General features: G+C 37.2%; 1 non-coding gene across 1 annotated transcript; it reads right to left on the bottom strand.

Moving 5' to 3' along the window:
- Positions 1 to 5,451: 5,451 nt before the first annotated feature.
- LOC130947012 (small nucleolar RNA R71) lies at positions 5,452 to 5,559 on the bottom strand. Its single transcript, XR_009072426.1, has one exon. It is a non-coding gene; the product is annotated as a small nucleolar RNA R71 (small nucleolar RNA).
- Between the last annotated feature and the right edge of the window lie 15,850 nt (positions 5,560 to 21,409).

Here is a 21,409-nt window from a genome sequence, read left to right as displayed (position 1 = left end):
TGTAACACCCTCACTATCAGAAGTCACGTTTCCGGCTGTGCTACTCTGATAGCAAGCAGTATTACGACTACTTTACATACTAAATATTAAAATAGGAGCCTGTGACTCGACACTGTATTGCTGGTTTCTTTGAAAATCGAAAATAAACACTTTATCTTAAGAAAAATGCAAGCAGACATAGATTCATATGCAAGACTCCTTACATAATATCTCATAATACAATATACATGTAGAACATACAACTCCTATCCCTCTTACAAACTTGTAATAACAAAGACGAGGGAAGAAAAATAATCTAATTAACACAACAGCATATAAACCAAACTCAGTATAACTCTTCTTAATGCCTCTTCATCTGGTTCCTGAAAAGGTAAAACTGTAGGGGGTGAGAACCTAACCACACGGTCTCACCATGGAGTTTCAAAGTTGTCATAAGAAGATATCTAATAAGAAATATGTATTCAAGCTCAGTGATTATCATTGTCTTATGAATCTTTTAAAAAAACCAATAGGTAATCATTCAAAACCTTTTCGAAGAAACCATGTTTAATCTTTCAAGAATCCAAAAGCTTTCTTTTTTTTATAAGAAAATCTCAATCAGAAACCAACCACGCAATCAAACAACATAATCATTAATTCAGCACCAAAGTTCATTCTCAAATGTAGCACGCCAGGACAAACACAGGCAAGACAGACAAGGAAAGCACAAGTAGCTAGCAGTTACAGCAAATAGTTCAAGTAGCAGTTAAGAGCAGTTTAACAATTAGGCAAACCAAAACAAGTTCAAACCCAAGCAAAGCATACAAATGCATATGATGCATGCCTGTCCTATGGCTGATGAGGCTCATCTGTCGGTTATCCAGCCAACCCGACAAGTCTGAATTGTCCTTAGACTGTCCCCCGACGTGCATCCCCAAGAGTCTATGCATAGCTTTTTCTCAAATAATCAATATTGCTCAATGGGGGTAATATTCCTGGGAATTTATATAGTGCCCGGTCACACTTACGTCGTAGGGTCAACAGAGTATCGAGTTTTCAACCTGGTACACGTGGTGGCAAGCCACGGTACTTTATCCAGGGAACCTCGTATCTCAGATAATCATAAGCCAAATGAATAATTCAAAGATCATATTTTAACATTATCAGTCCATATCTCAACATTCTCATCATTTTCAACATCATCATCATTCATCAATACAAATCTCTTTTCCAAATTCATTCAAAAAACCATATTTCAAAGAAAATCCTCATCATCCTTCTTTCCATTCCATTCATTATAAATCAATCTTAAAATATATAAAGTTTAAAATAAACAAATCTTTTTAAATAATTACTTCAAATAAAACTTCCAATTTTATAAAATTTTGGCAGCATCTCCTCTAAAACTCGGACTCTGCCACCCTTTCCGGGTCCCAACCAAACCAAACCAAGCGCCTGTTAATCATTCAAATCATTTCTAATAACCATTTTCACAACAACCATACTCAATCCAAGGAAGCTATAAAATTCAGAATCCAGTCAATGATTAAGAACCCTTAGTTTTCTCAAACAGTTTCAAACTAAACCATTTCTAAAGTTAAACTAAATGCCAATAATAAATCTCCTCCGATAATTCAAGGAAAACCACTTTAACAATATCATTCAATTAATCAAAACACCCAACTTTCTGATGAGCGGATAATTTGTACGCTTTTTGGCATTATTTTTAGTATATTTTTAGTATAATTGGTTTAGTTTTTAGTATATTTTTATTAGTTTTTAGTTAAAATTCACTTTTCTGGACTTTACTATGAGTTTGTGTGTTTTTCTGTGATTTCAGGTATTTTCTGGCTGAAATTGAGGGACCTGAGCAAAAATCTGATTCAGAGACTGAAAAGGACTGCAGATGCTGTTGGATTCTGACCTCCCTGCACTCGAAGTGGATTTTCTGGAGCTACAGAAGCCCAATTGGCGCTCTCTCAACGGAGTTGAAAAGTAGACATCCTGAGCTTTCCAGCAATATATGATAGTCCATACTTTGCCCAAGATTTGATGGCCCAAACCGGCGTTCAAAGTCACCTTCAGAATTTCCAGCGTTAAACGCCGGAACTGGCACCAAAGTGGGAGTTAAACGCCCAAACTGGCACAAAAGCTGGCGTTTAACTCCAAGAAGAGTCTCTACACGAAAATGCTTCATTGCTCAGCCCAAACACACACCAAGTGGGCCCGGAAGTGGATTTTTATGTCATTTACTCATCTCTGTAAACCTTAGGCTACTAGTTTTCTATAAGTAGGACCTTTTACTATTGTATTGAGATATCTGGGTAGCTATCTTTGTTCTTATGCTATCTTAGATCATTGGGAGGCTGGCCTCACGGCCATGCCTAGACCTTGTTCTTATGTATTTTCAACGGTGGAGTTTCAACACACCATAGATTAAGGTGTGGAGCTCTGCTGTACCTCGAGTATTAATGCAATTACTATTGTTCTTCTATTCAATTCCGCTTGTTCTTGTTCTAAGATATCACTTGTTCTTCAACTTGATGAATGTGATGATCCGTGACACTCATCATCATTCTCACCTATGAACGTGTGCCTGACAACCACCTCCGTTCTACCTTAGATTGGGTGAATATCTCTTGGATTCCTGATACACGATGCATGGTTGATCGCCTGACAACCGAGCGCTCGCCTGACAACCGAGCCAGCCATTCCGTGAGATCAGAGTCTTCGTGGTATATGCTAGAACTGATGGCGGCATTCAAGAGAATCCGGAAGGTCTAACCTTGTCTGTGGTATTCTGAGTAGGATTCAATGATTGAATGACTGTGACGTGCTTCAAACTCCTGAAGGCGGGGTGTTAGTGACAGACGCAAAAGAATCACTGGATTCTATTCCGGCCTGATCGAGAACCGACAGATGGATAGCCGTGCCGTGACAGGGTGCGTTGAACATTTCCACTGAGAGGATGGGAGGTAGCCACTGACAACGGTGAAACCCTTGCATAAGCTTGCCATGGAAAGGAGTAAGAAGGATTGGATGAAGACAGTAGGAAAGCAGAGAGACGGAAGGGACACAGCATCTTCATGCGCTTATCTGAAATTCCCACCAATGAATTACATAAGTATCTCTATCTTTATCTTTATGTTTTATTCATATATCATTCATAACCATTAGAGTCTGCCTGACTAAGATTTACAAGGTGACCATAGCTTGCTTCATACCAACAATCTCCGTGGGATCGACCCTTACTCGCGTAAGGTTTATTACTTGGACGACCCAGTGCACTTGCTGGTTAGTTGTGCGGAGTTGTGATGAAGAGTTGAGATTGCAATGAGCGTACCATGTTGATGGCGCCATTGATGATCACAATTTCGTGCACCAAGTTTTTGGCGCCGTTGCCGGGGAATTAAATGTCCTAACTACAGTTTCGCATTTGTTCCCTGCAATAACAGTGCCAAGTTTTGATCCGGCAACAGCACCAAGTTTTTGGCGCCGTTGCCGGGGATTGTTTCGTGTATGGACAACTGACGGTTCATCTTGTTGCTTAGATTAGGTATTTTTCAGAATTCTTAAGAATGAGTTCTAGAGTTTCATGATGACCTGTTGAAATCTGGCTGGCTGAGAAGCCATGTCTAATCTTATTGGACCGAGGTTTCAACTGATCATCACAAGAGCTTATTGATCTCTATCAATCTTGCTTTTGGAGCAATGATCTGCTAAGGCTTGGCTGGCCATTGGCCATGTCTAGTGTTTTGGACCGAAGCTTTCTTTGAAAGCTTGGCTGGCTGTGAAGCCATGTCTAATTCCTGGACCGGAGTCTTAGACTAGCATTGCAATGATTCCTGGAATCCAAATTAAGAACTCTGAAACCTTTATTTTCTATTTCCATATAATTTTCGAAAAATCCAAAAAAATCTCAAAATCATAAAAACAAAAAATATTTTGTTTCTTGTTTGAGTCTAGTGTCTAATTTTAAGTTTGGTGTTTTGCATGCATTGTTTATTTGATCTTGGTTCTATTTTCAAGTCAATAGTACAGGGAACTGAAGATTCAGAACATGCAGCAGAGGAATTACACAGAAAAAGCTGGGCATTCAAAACACCCAGTGAAGAAGGACAGACTGGCGTTTAAACGCCAGCCAGGGTGCCTGGTTGGGCGTTTAACGCCCAAAAAGGTAGTGCATTGGGCGTTAAACGCCAGAATGTGCACCATTCTAGGCGTTTAACGCCAGGATGGCACAAGGGGGAGGATTTTGTTTTCAAATCAATTTTTTTCAAGTTTTCAAAGTTTTTCAAAATCAAATCCTTTTTCAAATCATGTCTTTTCAATCAAATGTTTTCAAAATCAATTTCTTTCCTTTTTCAAAGATACTTGCTATCAATTAATAATTTGATTCAACATTTCAAGTATGTTGCCTTTTCTGTTGAGAAAGGTTTAATGTTTGAATCATATCTTTTCTTGTTAGCCAAGTCATTAATTTTTTTTAAAATCAAATCTTTTTAAAAATTGTTTTCAAATCATATCATTTCAATCATATCTTTTTAAACCATAACTTTTCAATCACATCTTTTTAATCACATCTTTTTCAAAATAATCTTCAATCATATCTTTTTGATTTCTAATTTCAAAATCTTTTTCAAAAATTACTTGATTTCTTTCCCACTCTTGGTTTTCGAAAATCAATTAAAGTTTTTCAAAATGTTTTTAAAACCCTTTTAATTAATTTTCGAAAAAACCTCTTCCCCTCTTCTCACATCCTTCTATTTATGGAGTATCACTCCTCCTCAATGCACAATTCGAACTCTATCTCACTAAGTTCGAATTCTTCCACCTCTTTATTCTATTTTTCTTTTCCTCTGACACCTCAAGGAATCTCTATACTGTGACATAGAGGATTTCATATTTTCTTGTTCTCTTCTCTTTCATATGAGCAGGAACAAAGACAAAGGCATTCTTGTTGAAGCTGATCCTGAACCTGAAAGGACCTTGAAGCGAAAGCTAAGAGAAGCTAAGGCACAACTCTCTGCAGAGGACCTAACAGAAATCTTCAAAGAAGAAGAACACATGGCGGCCGAAAACAACAACAATGCCAACAATGCAAGGAAGGTGCTTGGTGACTTTACTGCACCTACTCCCGACTTCTATGGGAGAAGCATCTCTATCCCTGCCATTGGAGCAAACAACTTTGAGCTTAAGCCTCAATTAGTTTCTCTAATGCAACAGAATTGCAAGTTCCATGGACGTCCATTGGAAGATCCTCATCAGTTCTTAGCTGAATTCTTGCAAATCTGTGACACTGTCAAGACTAATGGGGTTGACCCTGAGGTCTACAGACTTATGCTATTCCCTTTTGCTGTAAGAGACAGAGCTAGGACATGGTTGGACTCTCAACCTAAAGAAAGCCTGGACTCATGGGAAAAGCTAGTCAATGCCTTCTTGGCAAAGTTCTTTCCACCTCAAAAATTGAGTAAGCTTAGAGTGGAAGTCCAAACCTTCAGACAGAAGGATGGAGAATCCCTCTATGAAGCTTGGGAAAGATACAAACAATTGATCAGAAAATGTCCCTTTGACATGCTTTCTGAATGGAGCATCATAGGTATTTTCTATGATGGTCTCTCTGAACTATCCAAGATGTCTTTGGATAGCTCTGCTGGAGGATCTCTTCATCTGAAGAAGACGCCTACAGAAGCTCAAGAACTAATTGAAACGGTTGCAAATAACCAATTCATGTACACTTCTCAAAGAAATCCTGTGAACAATGGGACTAATCAGAAGAAAGGAGTTCTTGAGATTGATACTCTGAATGCCATTCTGGCTCAGAACAAGATATTGACTCAACAAGTCAATTTGATTTCTCAAAGTCTGTCTGGAATGCAAAATGCACCAAGCAGTACTAAGGATGCTTCATCTGAAGAAGAAGCTTATGATCCTGAGAACCCTTCAATGGAAGAGGTGAATTACATGGGAGAACCCTATGGAAACACCTATAATTCTTCATGGAGAAATCACCCAAATCTCTCATGGAAGGATCAACAGAGACCTCAACAAGGTTTCAACAACAATAATGGTGGAAGAAACAGGTTTAGCAATGGCAAGCCTTTTCCATCATCTTCTCAGCAACAGACAGAGAATTCTAAGCAGAACCACTCTGACTTAGCAACCATGGTCTCTGATCTAATCAAAACCACTCAAAGTTTCATGATTGAAACAAGGTCCTCCATTAGGAATTTGGAGGCACAAGTGGGACAGCTGAGCAAGAAAATTACTGAACTCCCTCCTAGTACTCTTCCAAGCAATACAGAAGAAAATCCAAAAGGAGAATGCAAGGCCATCAACATGGCCGAATTTGGAGAGGAAGGAGAGGAAGTGAACGCCACTGAGGAAGACCTCAATGGGCGTGCACTAGCCTCCAATGAGTTCCCTAATGAGGAACCATGGGAATCTGAGGCTCAAAATGAGACCATAGAGATTCCATTGGACTTACTTCTGCCTTTCATGAGCTCTGATGAGTATTCCTCCTCTGAAGAGGATGAGTATGTCACTGAAGAGCAAGTTGCTAAATACCTTGGAGCAATCATGAAGCTAAATGACAAGTTATTTGGAAATGAGACTTGGGAGAATGAACCTCCTTTGCTCACCAAAGAATTGGATGACTTGTCTAGGCAGAAATTACCTCAAAAGAGACAGGACCCTGGGAAGTTCTCCATACCTTGTACCATAGGCACAATGACCTTCAAGAAGGCTCTGTGTGACTTAGGGTCAAGTGTAAACCTCATGCCTCTCTCTGTAATGGAGAAGCTAGGGATCTTTGAGGTACAAGCTGCAAGAATCTCACTAGAGATGGCAGACAATTCAAGAAAACAAGCTTATGGACTTGTAGAGGATGTTCTGGTAAAGATTGAAGACCATTACATCCCTGCTGATTTCATAGTCCTAGAGACTGGGAAGTGCATGGATGAATCTATCATCCTTGGCAGACCCTTCCTAGCCACAGTAAAGGCTGTGATTGATGTTGATGGAGGTGAACTGATCATTCAAGTGAATGAAGAATCCTTTGTATTTAAGGCTCAAGGATATCCCTCTGTCACCATGGAGAGGAAGCATGAAGAGCTTCTCTCAAATCAGAGTCAAACAGAGCCCCCACAGTCAAACTCTAAGTTTGGTGTTGGGAGGCCACAACCAACTTCTAAGTTTGGTGTTGAACCCCCACACTCAAACTCTAAGTTTGGTGTTGGGAGGTTCCAACATTGCTCTGAGCATTTGTGAGGCTCCATGAGAGCCCTCTGTCAAGCTACTGACATTAAAGAAGCGCTTGTTGGGAGGCAACCCAATGTTATATTTTATATATTTTCCTTTGTTATTTTATTTTATTTTGTAGGTTGATGATCATGAGAAGTCACAAAATCAATTGAAAAAGCAAAAACAGAATGAAAAAAGGAAGAAAAACAGCACACCCTGGAGGAAGAACCTACTGGCGTTTAAACGCCAGTAAGGCTAGCTGTTGGGCGTTTAACGCCCAGTCTGGCACCATTCTGGGCGTTTAACGCCAGAAAGGGGCACCAGACTGGCGTTAAACGCCAGGAAAGGGCAAGAACCTGACGTTAAACGCCAGAAATGGGCACCAGCCCGGCGTTTAATGCCAGAATTGGCTCAAAACGCATTTTTGCATGCCATTTGGTGCAGGGATGACTTTTCCTTGACACCTCAGGATCTGTGGACCCCACAGGATCCCCACCAACCCCACCACTCTCTCTCTTCTTCACCCATTCACCAATCACCTCAACACCTCTTCCCCAAAAACCCTTCACCTATCAAATCCCATCTTTCTCTTCACCACTCACATCCATCCTTCATAAAACCCCACCTACCTCACCCTTCAATTTCAAACCACTTTCCCTCCCAAACCCACCCATACATGACCGAACCATGAACCCCCCTCTCCTATATAAACCCTTCCTCACCCCTTCATTTTCACACACCCTAAACACCACTTCTCCCCCCTCTTTGGCCGAACACAAAGCCATTCCCTTCTTCCTCATTTCTTCTACTTCTACTCTCTTCTTTCTTCTTTTGCTCGAGGACGAGCAAACCTTTTAAGTTTGGTGTGGTAAAAGCATTGCTTTTTGTTTTTCCATAACCATTTATGGCATCCAAGGCCGGAAAAACCTCTAGAAAGAGGAAAGGGAAGGCAAAAGCTTCTACCTCCGAGTCATGGAAGATGGAGAGATTCATCTCAAGGGTGCATCAAGACCACTTCTATGAAGTTGTGGCCTTAAAGAAGGTGATCCCCGAGGTCCCTTTTTCACTCAAAAAGAGTGAATATCCGGAGATCCGACATGAGATCCGAAGAAGAGGTTGGGAAGTTCTTACCAACCCCATTCAACAAGTCAGAATCTTAATGGTTCAAGAGTTCTATGCCAATGCATGGATCACCAAGAACCATGATCAGAGTGTGAACCCGGATCCAAAGAATTGGCTTACTATGGTTCGGGGAAAATACTTGGATTTTAGTCCGGAAAATGTAAGGTTGGCATTCAACTTGCCTATGATGCAAGGAGATGAACATCCTTACACTAGAAGGGTCAACTTTGATCAAAGGTTGGACCAAGTCCTCACTGACATTTGTGAAGAGGGCGCCCAATGGAAGAGAGATTCAAGAGGGAAGCCGGTTCAACTAAGAAGGCATGACCTCAAGCCCGTGGCTAGAGGATGGTTGGAGTTTATCCAACGCTCAATCATTCCCACTAGCAACCGGTCTGAAGTTACTCTAGACCGGGCCATCATGATTCATAGCATCATGATTGGAGAAGAAGTGGAAGTTCATGAGGTTGTAGCCCAAGAACTCTATAAGGTGGCGGACAAGTCCTCCACCTTGGCAAGGTTAGCCTTTCCTCACCTCATTTGTCACTTCTGTTATTCAGTTGGAGTTGACATAGAAGGAGACACCCCCATTGATGAGGATAAGCCCATCACTAAGAAAAGGATGGAGCAAACAAGAGACCCCTCTCATCATGAGATCCCTGAGATGCCTCAAGGGATGCACTTTCCTCCACAAGACTATTGGGAGCAACTGAACACCTCCCTAGGAGAATTGAGTTCCAACATGGGACAACTAAGGGTGGAGCACCAAGAACATTCCATCCTCCTCCATGAAATTAGAGAAGATCAAAGAATCATGAGAGAGGAGTAACAAAGACAAGGAAGAGACATTGAGGAGTTCAAGCACTCCATAAGACCTTCAAGAGGAAGAACAAGCCCCCATCACTAAGGTGGACCCGTTCTTTAATCTCCTTGTTCTTTATTTTCCTGTTTTTCGAAAATGTATGCTTTATGTTTATCCATGTTTGTGTCTTATGATCATTAGTGTCTTAGTGTCTATGCCTTAAAGTTATGAATGTCCTATGAATCCATCACCTTTCTTAAATAAACAATGTTCTTAATTGAAAAAGAAAAAGAATTGCATGAATTTTGAATTTTATAACAGTTTAATTATTTTGATGTGGTGGCAACACTTTTGTTTTCTGAATGCATGCTTAAACAGTGCATATGTCTTTTGAATTTGTGATTCATGAATGTTGGCTCTTGAAAGAATGATGAAAAAGGAGACATGTCACTGAGGATCTGAAAAATCATAAAAATGATTCTTGAAGCAAGAAAAAACAGTGAATACAAAAAAAAAGAGAGAAAAGAAAAAGAAAGAAATAAAGTTGTGATCCAAGGCAAAAAGAGTGTGCTTAAGAACCCTGGACACCTCTAATTGGGGACTTTAGCAAAGCTGAGTCACAATCTGAAAAGGTTCACCCAATTATGTGTCTGTGGCATGTATGTATCCGGTGGTAATACTGGAAGACAGAGTGCTTTGGGCCACAGCCAAGACTCAATAAGTAGCTGTGTTCAAGAATCATTATACTTAGCTAGGAGAATCAATAACACTATCTGGATTCTGAGTTCCTAAAGAAGCCAATCATTCTGAGTTTCAAAGGATAGAGTGAGATGCCAAAACTATTCAGAGGCAAAAAGCTAAAAGCCCCGCTCATCTAATTAATACTGATCTTCATAGATGTTTTTGGAATTCATTGCATATTCTCTTCTTTTTATCTTATTTGATTTTCATTTGCTTGAGGACAAGCAATAATTTAAGTTTGGTGTTGTGATGAGCGGATAATTTGTACGCTTTTTGGCATTATTTTTAGTATGTTTTTAGTATAATTGGTTTAGTTTTTAGTATATTTTTATTAGTTTTTAGTTAAAATTCACTTTTCTGGACTTTACTATGAGTTTTTGTGTTTTTCTGTGATTTCAGGTATTTTCTGGCTGAAATTGAGGGACCTGAGCAAAAATCTGATTCAGAGACTGAAAAGGACTGCAGATGCTGTTGGATTCTGACCTCCCTGCACTCGAAGTGGATTTTCTGGAGCTACAGAAGCCCAATTGGCGCGCTCTCAACGGCGTTGGAAAGTAGACATCCTGGGCTTTCCAGCAATATTTGATAGTCCATACTTTGCCCAAGATTTGATGGCCCAAACCGGCGTTCAAAGTCACCTTCAGAATTTCCAGCGTTAAACGCCGGAACTGGCACCAAAGTGGGAGTTAAACGCCCAAACTGGCACAAAAGCTGGCGTTTAACTCCAAGAAGAGTCTCTACACGAAAATGCTTCATTGCTCAGCCCAAACACACACCAAGTGGGCCCGGAAGTGGATTTTTATGTCATTTACTCATCTCTGTAAACCTTAGGCTACTAGTTCTCTATAAGTAGGACCTTTTACTATTGTATTGAGATATCTGGGTAGCTATCTTTGTTCTTATGCTATCTTAGATCATTGGGAGGCTGGCCTCACGGCCATGCCTAGACCTTGTTCTTATGTATTTTCAACGGTGGAGTTTCTACACACCATAGATTAAGGTGTGGAGCTCTGCTGTACCTCGAGTATTAATGCAATTACTATTGTTCTTCTATTCAATTCCGCTTGTTCTTGTTCTAAGATATCACTTGTTCTTCAACTTGATGAATGTGATGATCCGTGACACTCATCATCATTCTCACCTATGAACGTGTGCCTGACAACCACCTCCATTCTACCTTAGATTGGGTGAATATCTCTTGGATTCCTGATACACGATGCATGGTTGATCGCCTGACAACCGAGCCAGCCATTCCGTGAGATCAGAGTCTTCGTGGTATAGGCTAGAACTGATGGCGGCATTCAAGAGAATCCGGAAGGTCTAACCTTGTCTGTGGTATTCTGAGTAGGATTCAATGATTGAATGACTGTGACGTGCTTCAAACTCCTGAAGGCGGGGCGTTAGTGACAGATGCAAAAGAATCGCTGGATTCTATTCCGGCCTGATCGAGAACCGACAGATGGATAGCCGTGCCGTGACAGGGTGCGTTGAACATTTCCACTGAGAGGATGGGAGGTAGCCACTGACAACGGTGAAACCCTTGCATAAGCTTGCCATGGAAAGGAGTAAGAAGGATTGGATGAAGACAGTAGGAAAGCAGAGAGACGGAAGGGACACAGCATCTTCATGCGCTTATCTGAAATTCCCACCAATGAATTACATAAGTATCTCTATCTTTATCTTTATGTTTTATTCATATATCATTCATAACCATTAGAGTCTGCCTGACTAAGATTTACAAGGTGACCATAGCTTGCTTCATACCAACAATCTCCGTGGGATCGACCCTTACTCGCGTAAGGTTTATTACTTGGACGACCCAGTGCACTTGCTGGTTAGTTGTGCGGAGTTGTGATGAAGAGTTGAGATTGCAATGAGCGTACCATGTTGATGGCACCATTGATGATCACAATTTCATGCACCACTTTCTCAATCGATCAATCTGTCAATCAAACTAATAATCTTGTTCATCCAAAATAACTCAATCCAATTCATAAGACTTACGAAATCACGGAAATGTATTTCACGCATTAATATCGATTTATAACAACTCTGGAAAGAAAAGCAAGTTTAAGAAAGATGCCCCTACGTCAATTAGCTGAATTCACATAGCTTAAACATTGTAACTCTCTGCCCTTTTTGTTTCATGGCAGCAGCGGTGATTCCAACGTGACCGAAACGGTGACAGCAGCACCAATTTTAATTTTTTAGACATACCTTAGCAGAACTAAAATAGAGACATGCGCGGTCATAATTAAAGAAGATCATAGTAGAGGAATAAAATTAAATGACAGCAGAGCAAGGATAGAGGAGTTACATATTCAGAAATAGCAGAATTGAGATTGAAATTGGAAAAGGTCAGTTCTGATTCGAAGACAAGAACAGAGGAGGCTGTGGTGGATCCTTCTGATGGCAGCTTGGACAGTGGCATAGAAATTCGCGATGACCGTATATCCAAGCAAACAGGCTTCAGAGACTGGTTTTCGGCGGCGGCAGCGGTGGCGTGGAGCTCCGGCGACGCAGAGGGCAGGCAAAAGCTTCAGCAGCGGCAGATCTGGCGACGGTTCAAGCAAGGACGGCGCCGGCGACATGAGCGGCGACTGGGCACGACGGCTGGTCAGGTCGCGGTCCTCCCTTCCTCGCCGCGCCGCCTCCCTCTTTTTTCCCTTCCTTTCTTTTTTTTCCTCTCTCTTTAGTTTTTCTGAAGCTAGGTTTTGGGGAAGATTAAGGAAGAAAGGTTGGTGGCGGTGTATAGAAAGAGACAAGGAAAACTGGAAAAGAAAAATTAATAATAAAGTTAAAGGAGATAATTAGTATTTAAAATTTATATAAATATATAAAAGAAAACATAGTATACAGTATTAATTTTAATTTAGATTTAGGGTTTAAGTTAGATTTGATTAATTTTAATCAAATTAGGATATAGAGTGTTAATTTAAAATCTAATTTAATCTTAAAAATTATTCTAAAATATCATTTGTTGTATTAAAATACTAATTGATTTGAAATCAAATTCTTTAATTGAATTTATAAGATAATAAGATTAATTTTCTTTATTCCTAAAACATGAAGTATTAAATCATAGAAATATCAATTATTTGAATTAAATCACATAAAAATTCTTGTCATTTCGTAACTACTAATTTTGTAATTTAAATATAGAAAATAACTTAATAATTATAAAATTAGGTAAAATTCTAATTAATTATCAAAACCTGATTTAATTTTTTATTTAATTAGCTTTGATAAAATAATTTATGAAGATAAAATTTCTAATGAATTGAAATTAATTTATAATAAGATTTATTCAAAAATTCTGGGTCTTACATCCTACCTACCTTGTAAAAATTTACGTCCTCGAAAATTGATTCAAAATAAAAGAGATTTTATATTACTTCACTCTTGAACTTATTTAAAGAAAAAGGCAAAAAGTTCTCTGTATATATATTCATATAGTTTTAAATACCAGAATTTTCATATGGCATAAAGGTATATAAGGTATAAGTGTTATACGAAAAAGAAGTTACAAGGTAGGCTTGGTGTACAACGCGATATGTTTCATACATGTAATGGTAAAGCAAGGTGGCAAAAGATCATAAAACAAGTTGTGGTTAAAACGATGTGCTCAATGTCCGCATACTGATCTCATACTAACTTCAGAGACTCAACTATTTAAACTTCAACATAATTCATCTCCACCATTTTCAACCATACTTTAATAAGCAACTCATCTGAAGGTTCTCAACTTTGTTAAATATTTTACAAATCTTACTGGTCCCAAATTTAACATCAACAAAACTCTTTCACGCAAAACAAAACTCCACAACATCCGTTGGCATCGCACATTTACCAATTTTACCTTTTACATTCATTAACTGTCCTAAGAACTAAGGTATTACTTGCCATATCTAAGATTGCACGTGACATTAAAATAAATTTTAAATCACGGAGAAGGGCACAACATTTTAGAAAAGAATGACAAGTGACAAGGATAGTACTCATAGGAATTTGAAAGAATGAATGAAATTACAAGTAAACGAAGATACATAAGTAATGAAGATTGCCAGAAAGGAATCAATTGACAATTACAAGGATAACTCTTGAATTAAAAAAAATTCGATAAGATCAATAAGAAGAAAACAGTGCGTTAGTTTGAATCAGATTACAAGCTGAATCGAAGAAGTATGAGATATTGAATGGAATAATTAAAGATAGTAGCGACGCATCACAACAGAACAATTTTGGATTACTATAAGGGATCCTTAGCTCGTGGGGAAATATGAGGTCAACAACTGTGTTACTAGAGTTTTTACCATATTCGAAAATGTAAACAGGTCAAGATGTGTGTAAAGTACAAATTATGAAGCAAAAAAAAAATATAAATTACATCTCAAGAAAAGAAAAAGGGCAAACGACACCTCGAATTACACGGCACGATTGGGACGCATAAGCCTATATGGCTTGATTAAAAGGAACACTTAACATTTTTAAAGATTCAAGGATCGGTGTTGTACGAAATAATTTTAATGTCATGTCAAAGAGTACAGGATTCATATAAGGAAGTGTAATGACCAGGATAGATGCTCATGAGGATTCAAACAGTATTTTATAAAAATAAGAGGTGGATGTATAAAGAGTTCAAAGAACTTCAATGGAGACGATAAGAAGAAAATGATACATTTGTTAGAATTGAATTCAAGCCGAATTTAAAGTATAAAATTCACAAGAAGAGAGTGACCAAAGTCAAGGACGTTGTTTACAAAATTTAAGAGAATGTTTAGGAACACAATTAAATGGAATGTCTGCAAAGAATAGATGAACTTAAGAGGAAGTTATGTTACTTTATAAAAAGAGAAGATATGAAATAAATATTTAAAGAAATTAACAAAAGTATAGATGTTTACATTGCTTCAAAACATACCTGGGTTGAAATATATTACGTGAGGTTCCTAAAATGAAGGTTATTTAAAATAGAAATAAAATCTTCCTTCAAGAATCTTAAAGTATGCTTAAAAACATAACCAAACAAAATATGCATAAAATTGCAATAGGATTAGAAGGAAAATCAAGTTCTTTTACATCAGAATTATTCTTAAGGTAAAGATAGAATATGTGAAGTTCGAAAGATGGAATTTAATTAACCTAAGGATCAAAAGTAATTTTTCAAAAATTATAAATATTTAGTCAATTAGAGATATGTAGTGAAATTGCAATAAAGTTGAAAAGAAACCAAATTTGTTTTAAAAAGGGGATTTGAGGTAAGGTCTCAAAATATATATGCTTCCAAGAACTCATATGGATAAAAGCATGCTAAATTCAAAACATCTCCATCAGATTTAAAGGAGGGCTATGGATACAATCAAGCAAGAAAAGATTGACTTGAAATTTCTTTAAAAAGCCCTAAAACCAAAATTCCAAGGGTATTCTTGAAATTACAACCTCACAAAAATGTTCAAAGACATTGAAATGCGCTAAAAAAAGAGAGTCAAATCATATTTCGAATAAGAAACTTAAATTAGAAGAATCTAATAGGACCAACAAAATGAAAAAAATGCAATATTTTGAAATGAATTCAAGCTGGATCAAAGAAGCACGAGGTTTACAAAAAAGAATATCTTAAACCCAAGACAAGGTTCACAGAACTGAAAAGTATGATTAAAAATACTTTCAAATGCATTATTCATAAAAGAATGGAAAACTTACGAAAAATTCATTTCGCGGTCTAAAAGAAAAGATAAGCAATAAACATCCTTCAAAAGAATAACAAAAGCTTATAAGTGGCTTTATTCCAATGTAAGTTCAATTTGAGATAAACTATGCAAAATTTGAAAAAGAAAATATTTAATTTGGGTAAGGGGAAGATTATATTTTCTCAAATACTTTGAAAGGTATTCAGATACCGACTAAACAAAAGTATGTATGAAACTACAATCTAGTTAAAAGGAAACTTGAGATAGGGTTTTGCTCATAAAAAGGAATAGAGATTGCACCGTTCAAGTAAAAGAATGCAAAGTCAATAACAACCTACATAAGAATAAACCAAAAGTTCTTAAAAAAGATCTAAAGAGTGAATAGGACACTTAAAATTACAACTCTATAAAGATGTTCAAAAGAATTGAAATATGTAAAAAAAAGAAATCAGTTCACAGAATATGACAATTCAAACAAATTTGCAGCTAATTTTCAAAAGAATACAATACTCTCAAGGAAAAACAACTTAATTGATAGCAAAATCGCAAAGATTTCAATGATCACTCTGTTATTTCAAAGTACACGAGTTAAGAAAAAGTTTAAACAACAGAAGGCAGAAAGCATATAAACGAAGGGATAGGGTTGGAAAATAGTCAAATTATTTTTTCAAGAAGGAAATCTCAAACAAGGACTTCAAGGCACAACAAGAAGGAACAAGTCAAATGTCATCGGCAGAATTTCGAGACATATAACAGAGTAACCTCAAGAAATAACTCCTAACGTTCCCAAACCGCGTTATAAGCATTACCTATTATTTCTATTTCGTCTATGATAATCCGTTAACTTCCTATACACATAAACTACCAGCATTAAGTTGGCCAGACTTAACATCAGCAGATATGTAACGGTAGGCTAACAACGTTAATAAATAGACAGTCATGTGTATAAAGTCCTAATTCTTGTTATCCGGATAAGACCTACTACATGACAGATTCTCAGAGTATGCAATTGAAGCATAATAAGTCCATTTCCAAGGCTCTACAGGAAAGACCGCTCTGATACCATAATGTAACACCCTTACTAACAGAAGTCACATTTCCGGCTGCGCTACTCTGATAGCAAGCAGTATTACGACTACTTTACATACTAAATATTAAAATAGGAGCCTGTGACTCGACACTGTATTGCTGGTTTCTTTGAAAATCGGAAATAAACACTTTATCTTAAGAAAAATGCAAGCAGGCATAGATTCATATGCAAGACTCCTTACATAATATCTCATAATATAATATACATGTAGATCATACAACTCCTATCCCTCTTACAAACTTGTAATAACAAAGACGAGGGAAGAAAAATAATCTAATTAACACAACAGCATATAAACCAAACTCAGTATAACTCTTCTTAATGCCTCTTCATCTGGTTCCTGAAAAGGTAAAACTGTAGGGGGTGAGAACCTAACCACACGGTCTCACCATGGAGTTTCAAAGTTGTCATAAGAAGATATCTAATCAGAAATATGTATTCAAGCTCAGTGATTATCATTGTCTTATGAATCTTTTAAAAAAACCAATAGGTAATCGTTCAAAACCTTTTCAAAGAAATAATGTTTAATCTTTCAAGAATCCAAAAACTTTCTTTTTTTATAAGAAAATCTCAATTAGAAACCAACCACGCAATCAAACAACATAATCATTAATTCAGCACCAAAGTTCATTCTCAAATGTAGCACGTCAGGACAAACACAGGCAAGACAGACAAGGAAAGCACAAGTAGCTAGCAGTTACAACAAATAGTTCAAGTAGCAGTTAAGAGCAGTTTAACAATTAGGCAAACCAAAACAAGTTCAAACCCAAGCAAAGCATACAAATGCATATGATGCATGCCTGTCCTATGGCTGATGAGGCTCATCTGTCAGTTATCCAGCCAACCCGACAAGTCTGAATTGTCCTTAGACTGTCCCTTGACGTGCATCCCAAGAGTCAATGCATAGCTTTTTCTCAAATAATCAATATTGCTCAATGGGGGTAATATTTCCGGGAATTTATATAGTGCCCGGTCACACTTACGTCGTAGGGTCAACATAGTATCGAGTTTTCAACCTGGTACACGTGGTGGCAAGCCATGGTACTTTATCCAGGGAACCTCGTATCTCAGATAATCATAAGCCAAATGAATAATTCAAAGATCATATTTAACATTCTCAGTCCTATCTCAACATTCTCATCATTTTCAACATCATCATTCATCAATACAAATCTCTTTTCCAAATTCATTCAAAAATCATATTTCAAAGAAAATCCTCATCATCCTTCTTTCCATTCCATTATAAATCAATCTTAAAATATATAAAGTTTAAAAAAAAATCTTTTTAAATAATTACTTCAAATAAAACTTCCAATTTTATAAAATTTTGGCAGCATCTCCTCTAAAACTCGGACTCTGCCACCCTTTTCGGGTCCCAACCAAACCAAACCAAGCGCCTGTTAATCATTCAAATCATTTCTAATAACCATTTTCACAACAACCATACTCAATCCAAGGAAGCTGTAAAATTCAGAATCCAGTCAATGATTAAGAACCCTTAGTTTTCTCAAACAGTTTCAAACCAAACCATTTCTAAAGTTAAACTAAATGCCAATAATAAATCTCCTCCGATAATTCAAGAAAAACCACTTTAACAATATCATTCAATTAATCAAAACACCCAACTTTCTCAATCGATCAATCTGTCAATCAAACTAATAATCTTGTTCATCCAAAACAACTCAAACCAATTTATAAGACTTACAAAATCACGGAAATGTATTTCACGCATTAATATCGATTTATAACAACTCTGGAAAGAAAAGCAAGTTTAAGAAAGATGCCCCTACCTCAATTAGCTGAATTCACATAGGTTAAACATAGTAACTCTCTTCCCTTTTTGTTTCATGGCAGCAGCGGTGATTCCAACGTGATCGAAACGGTGACAGCAGCACCAATTTTAATTTTTTAGACATACCTTAGCAAAACTAAAATAGAGACATGCGCGGTCATAATTAAAAGAAGATCATAGCAGAGGAATAAAATTAAATGACAGCAGAGCAAGGATAGAGGAGTTACATATTCAGAAATAACAGAATTGAGATTGAAATTGGAAAAGGGCAGTTCTGATTCGAAGACAAGAATAGAGGAGGCTGTGGTGGATCCTTCTGATGGCAGCTTGGACAGTGGCAGAGGAATTCGCGATGACCGTATATCCAAGCAAACAGGCTTCAGAGACTGGTTTTCGGCGGCGGCAGCGGTGGCGTGGAGCTCCGGCGACGCAGAGGCGCAGGCAGAAGCTTCAGCAGCGGCGGATCTGGCAATGGTTCAAGCAAGGACGGCGCCGGCGACATGAGCGGCGACTGGGCATGGCGGCTGGTCAGGTCGCGGTCCTCCCTTCCTCGCGGATCTCTCTCCTCTGCTTCATCCATGGACGGCGGCGATGCTAGCTTTCTCCGCGACGGCATGAACAGAAGCAGCAGCGTGAGTCCTCCCTCTTCGCGCCTCTCTCTGTCCAATCTCTCTCCTCTGGCGTGGGTGGCTGGCGCGACGGCAAGGTCTCTTCCCCTCTCTTCCCGTGCAGCTCTCTCTCAGATCTCCCTCTCTTCTCCTGTCAACAGCGGCGGCGACGGCGGCAATGACACTCGCCGCGCCGCCTCCCTCTTTTTCCCTTTCTTTCTTTTTTTTTTCCTCTCTCTTTAGTTTTTCTGAAGCTAGGTTTTGGGGAAGATTAAGGAAGAAAGGTTGGTGGCGGTGAATAGAAAGAGACAAGGAAAACTGGAAAAGAAAAATTAATAATAAAGTTAAAGGAGATAATTAGTATTTAAAATTTATATAAATATATAAAAGAAAACATAGTATACAGTATTAATTTTAATTTAGATTTAGGGTTTAAGTTAGATTTGATTAATTTTAATCAAATTAGGATATACAGTGTTAATTTAAAATCTAATTTAATCTTAAAAATTATTCTAAAATATCATTTGTTGTATTAAAATACTAATTGATTTGAAATTAAATTCTTTAATTGAATTTATAAGATAATAAGATTAATTTTCTTTATTCCTAAAACATGAAGTATTAAATCATAAAAATATCCATTATTTGAATTAAATCACATAAGAAATTTTTGTCATTTCCTAACTACTAATTTTGTAATTTAAATATAGAAAATAATTTAATAATTATAAAATTAGATAAAATTTTAATTAATTATTAAAACCTGATTTAATTTTTGATTTAATTAACTTTGATAAAATAATTTCTGAAAATAAAATTTCTAATGAATTAAATGAATTGAAATTAATTTATAATAAGATTTATTCAAAAATTTTGGGTCTTACACATGCAATCATGGCTCAACAATGAGATGAAGAGAGAAATGAGAATCCATACCATAGATTTTAGAAGGAGGAGGAGAAGCTTCACAGGTTTTTTCTTCCTCAGTGATTGGCCTCTTGCCTCACGAAGAGTTAGGGCGTGAAGAACTGGGTTTTGGGGAGGCAGCAACGAAGTGACGAGTGGAGGTCTTAGTTCTCGTCCTAAATGCAGTAGTGGTAGGAGGTTAAGTGATATGGTATGGTGGTGATAGAGAAGTGGTGTCAGGAAAGATGGTAGAGATAGAGGGTTGAGAAAGGTGTGTTTGAGGGTATGAGTAATATCCTCCTCTTTTAACGATTATCTTTCTTCATGCCATTTTAACTTTATACTAGACTGGTTATATAAAATGTGTGTGAGAGGAATGTAGAATGGTGGTGATCAATGCTGAAAAAATAACAATTATGAAAATATTTGTGAAAGACAAGAGGTTTTATATTTAATGTAGGAATAAAATAAAATTCCTTTCAAATAGGAAAGATCTTAAAATTAATTTGAAAAGGAATTTTAGAAAAGATTTTTAAAATAAATAGAATTATTAATACAAAAAATAATTGATTAAAATCTATTTTCATTCAGGAAGAGAATATTTTTGAAAAAAATGTTGAGATCCCAAAATTAATCAAGAAAAATATAAAGGTGGCAGTTTAAAAATTTGAATTTGTTCATCATTTGTCTAGAATATGTCATCATGTCCTCCAGGACAGGACAAAAACTCAAAAGATATCGTCAGTTCAATCAAAATAAATAAGCGTTACTTAAAATACCCAAAGCATTTCTTAATTTATACACCCTATCATCAGTTAAGAGTTTGTAAAAATATTAGCAATTGATCATTTGATTTTAATGAACTAAACATTAATATTTTCTTTTTGTATATATTCACGTATTGAGTGATATTTTACTTCAATATTTTTAGTACGAGAGTGCAAAACTAGATTTTTTAAAATGTTAATGACACTCATGTTATTGCACATAAGGAGAATATTTCAACCTTAATCTTATAATCAATTAGTTGAGTTTCCAACCATAGAACCTAAGAGCAGTAGAGGAATGTTGCTATGTATTTGGCCTCAACAGTAGCTTGCTTCTTGCTACACCGAGCATTGAGAGATTTGTCTAGAAAATAATAGATGCCACTTGTGATTCACTATCTACTCTATCACTTGTAAAATCAGCATCACTAAAAGCAATAGGATTAAAAGAATCAATTTTAGGAAACCATAAATTATATTTAGTTGTTCCATGAACATATTGGATTATTCTTTGTACTGTAGCAAGGTGGAATTCCTTCAATTGAGACTGAAATCTTGAACATAAACCCACACTTTGAATGAGGTCAGGACATAATAAGGCTAAGTACATCAAAGACCTAATCATTCCTTTATACTGTGACTTATCCACATCCTTGCCATGTTCGTGCTT

The sequence above is a fragment of the Arachis stenosperma genome, chromosome 8, assembly GCF_014773155.1.
Source record: "Arachis stenosperma cultivar V10309 chromosome 8, arast.V10309.gnm1.PFL2, whole genome shotgun sequence".
Lineage (NCBI taxonomy): Eukaryota > Viridiplantae > Streptophyta > Magnoliopsida > Fabales > Fabaceae > Arachis > Arachis stenosperma.
This window is presented reverse-complemented; position numbering and strand designations above follow the sequence as displayed.